This window comes from Arachis hypogaea, chromosome 14 (assembly GCF_003086295.3).
Source record: "Arachis hypogaea cultivar Tifrunner chromosome 14, arahy.Tifrunner.gnm2.J5K5, whole genome shotgun sequence".
Taxonomy (NCBI): Eukaryota; Viridiplantae; Streptophyta; class Magnoliopsida; order Fabales; family Fabaceae; genus Arachis; species Arachis hypogaea.
In genome coordinates, this window is record NC_092049.1 from 66,711,998 (window position 1) to 66,716,197 (window position 4,200).

A 4,200-nucleotide genomic window follows, 5' to 3' on the forward strand; every position below is an offset into this window, starting at 1 on the left:
TGAGAGTTGCACTCTTGCGCTCCTCCTTTTCCAGCACCACAAAGTCAGTTGGAAAGGCAAATGGCCCAACCTTGACAATCATGTCCTCAATTACGCCTGATGGAATTTTAATGGAGCCATCAGCAAGTTAGAGGCATATCCAGGTTGGTTTAACTTCATCAGCCAAACCAAGCTTTCTGATAGTGGATGCAGGTATCAGGTTGATACTTGCCCCAAGATCACATAAAGCTGTCTTGGTACAAGCACCCTCTAATGTGCATGGTATTATAAAGCTTCCGGGATCTTTAAACTTTTCTGGTAAGCTTTTTAAAATGACTGCACTGCATTCTTAAGTGAGAAAAACTTTTCCAGTTTCTCTCCAATCCTTCTTATGACTTAAGATCTCTTTCATGAGCTTAGCATAAGAGGGTATTTGCTCAAGTGCCTCTGCAAACGGAATCTTTATTTCAAGAGTCCTGAGATAGTCTGCAAAGCGGGAAAATTGTTTATCCTATTTTGCTTAACGGAGTTTCTGAGTATAAGGCATATTGGCTTTATATTCTTCAACCTTAGTTGCTGCAGGTTTATTTCCTATAGAAGTGGTTGGAGAAGCCTGCTTAAAGGGGTTGTTATCAGCACTTGCATGTGTCTGATCCTTCATTGGCATTTGAACGCCAGAATTGGGTGCTTTTTGGGCATTTCACGCCAGATTGCCACCCTTTTCTAGCGTTTGAACGCCAGAATTGGCCATCCATTGGGCGTTTAATGCCAACTTCTGACCCTTTTCTGGCGTTTAAACGCCAGAATCATTCCTCTGTGGGCTCTTATTGTCCTCAGAGGGATTTTGGGCAGTGGTTTGGTCATCCTCTGTCAAATGTTCCTTTCTTGGCTTCCTGCTGCTTTGAGTTGAGACATTCAATGTCTTTCCACTCCTTAAATGAACAACTTGGCATTTTTCTGTTAACTGTTTAGATAACTGCTGTCTTGTCTAATTCAATTGTTTTTCCATATTCTGATTACCATCTTTGGTTTCTTGTAGCATCTCTTTAAGTTCTGCTAACTGTTTTTTATAGAAAATAGTTGCTGATTGAGTTCAACAATTTGTTCTGGAGGGCTAAGTTCAGTGGATGCTGCTGCCGAACTATTTTTTGCTGATAAAGAATTTTATAAAAATAATCGCGTTGTAGATATAGTTTCTAAACCAATAAAAATCCTTTCGTACAAAAATTTGGTTGTCACAAGTAACAAAACCCAATAAAATTTATAACCGAAGTATTTAAACCTCTGGTTGTCTTCTCAAGGAATTATAGGGAAGTATGATTTATTATTGGTTATGGAAAAGGTAGAATTTTGGGTTTTTGAAATAGAGAACAAGTAATTTAAATGGCAAGAAAAATAAATTAATAATTATAAAGAAAACTCTTGGCAAGGTGTAAGAACTGGAAATCCTATCCTAGTTATCCTTATCAGGTGTGGTGAGAATTGTTTATCACTCCCACTTAGTTAACCCTTACTAAACAAAAGAAAGTCAAGTGGACCAATCAATTTGATCCTCAAGTCCTAGTCAACTCCTGTGGAAAGACTAGCTTTAGAGCGATCCAAATCAATCAGCGAGAATTCCAATTTTCAATCAACTGCTGAGTCTAATAATTCAAGTGTTACCAATTACTCAACCAAAGCCAAAAGGGGAGAAAATCTACTCGAATAAAAATGCCTTCAGATTGGAAGCAGCAGTAACATAAATAAAAGAAAGAAATCTTAAATCTGAAATACCTCAAATTGTATTTAAACATAAATTCAAATCTAACATGGGAAGGTTCATAAGCCAATTTGGCAACATAAGTCAAATACAAGTAAAAGCATTAGAATAAATAAAAGTAGAAGAGAAACATAAATTAAGGGAACATTGAACCTGGAGTGAAGAGAAGTAGCCTAATCATAATAGAAATCCTAAATCCTAATCCTAATCCTAAATCCTAAGAGAGAGGAGAGAGCCTCTCTCTCTAAAAACTACATCTAAAACCTAAAATTGTGAATTATGAATGTTGTATCTCTCGTTACTAATTCCCCTATTCTCTGGCTTTTATTCTGTGTTTCTGGCTTGGATTTGGGCCAAAAAAGTGTCCAAATATCGCTGGGGGCGACTTCTGCAAATTTCTGCATGTGACGTTCGTCACCTGTGCGCGTGGGTCATGCGTTCGTGTGGTTTGGAGTTTTTCCTTGTCATGCTTATGCATCAGTCACGCGTAGGCGTCATTTGCATTCTGCTCAAGGCACGCGTCCGCGTCGTCCACGCGTGCGCGTCACTGCCATTTTGCGCTAGACACGCGTGCGCGTCGCTGCCTTTTCTTCAAAACTCCATTTTTGTGCTTTCCTTCCATTTTTGTATGTTTCCTTTTTGTCCTTTAAGCCATTTCTGCCCTATGAAGCCTGAAAATACTTAACACACAAATCACGGCATCGAATGGTAATAAAGGATAATTAAATTTAATATTTTTAAAGCATAGGAAACATGTTTTCACATATATCATAAAATAAGGAAGGAATTGTAAAAATCATGCAAATCTTATGAATAAGTGGGTGAAGAATTGATAAAAACACTTAATTGAGCACATGATGAATCATAAAATAGGGGTTTATCAGCTGCCTCAGCCTCTTCTTTCATGGAGGTCTCACCACTTGAGTACAGGTGCTGATTTCTGGCAACTGTATCAATGAGCTCTTGAGCCTCTTCAATTATCTTTCTCATATATGTATAGATCCACCAGCTGAGTGGTCTAGAGACATCTGGGCCTTTTCTGTAAGCCCATAGTAAAAGATGTCTAACTGCACCCATTCTGAAAACATTTCAGAGGGGCATTTCATTAGCATCTCTCTGTACCTCTCCCAGGCATTATAAAGAGATTCATTATCCTCTTGTTTAAAGCCTTGGATGTCCAGCCTTAGCTGTATCATCCTTTTTGGAGGGAAATATTGATTTAGGAATTTGTCTGATAACTGTTTTCATGTTCTTATGCTTGCTGTGGGTTGATTATTCAACCACCTCTTAGCTTGATCTTTTGCAGCGAATGGAAACAGTAATAATCTGTAGACATCCTGGTCTACTTCCTTATCACGTACTGTGTCAGCAATTTGTAAGAACTGTGTCAAAAACTCAGTAGATTCCACCTGTGGAAGACTGGAATACTGGCAATTTTACTGCACCATGATAATGAGCTGAGAATTTAGCTCAAAATTGCTGGATCTGATGGGGGGGGTATACAGATACTACTCCCATATGAAGTAGTAGTGGGGTTAGCATATGACCCCAGAGTCCTTTTGGACTGTTCATTTCCACTTAGGTCCATAATAGAGAAAGGGAGATGTTGTGGATTGTAAATAAAAATTTTATTCCCCTTTTTTTTAAAATTAAAGAAATTAAAATAAAGTAAATAAAAAAATTTATGCAAGTTTTGAAAATTAAGAAAAGAAAAAGAAATAAAAGAAATTAGAAAACTAAATTAATTAATTAATTAAAAAGATTTGAAAAATTATGGGTGAGGATTTTTGAAAAAGGGAGAGAGAAATGCCATGTGAGTGTTTGGGCTGAGCTTTCAAGCTTCCATGTGCATATGCCTCAAATTGGAGTTAAACGCCACCCTGGGTGCCAAAATGGGCGTTTAACACCAAGAAGTGTGCCAGTTCTGGCGTTTTACGCTAGAAAAGGGTCTCTGGAAAAGTATGGACTATTATATATTGATGGAAAGCCCAAGATGTCTACTTTCCAACGCAATTAAGAGCGCGCCAATTGGGCTTCTGTAGCTTCAGAAAATCCACTTCGAGTGCAGGAGGGTTAGAATCCAACAGCATCTGCAGTCCTTTCTCAGCCTCTGAATCAGATTTTTGCTCAGGTCCCTCAATTTCAGCCAGAAAATATCTGAAATTACAGAAAGACACACAAACTCATAGTAAAGTCCAGAAATATGATTTTTTTCATAAAAACTAATAAAAATATAATAAAAAGTAACTAAAATATACTAAAAACTACCTAAAAATAATGCCAAAAAGCGTATAAATTATCCGCTCATCAGATGCCACAATTGGAAAGTATATAAATAGATAGAAATTTATTTCATTAGGGGAGCTCTCTTTTAGTTTTCATTTTAGAGTTTTAGAATTGAGATCAGATCTGAATTTTCCTTTCTATTTTTGTTTTCTCTCTTCTACAACCTTTTACTTTCT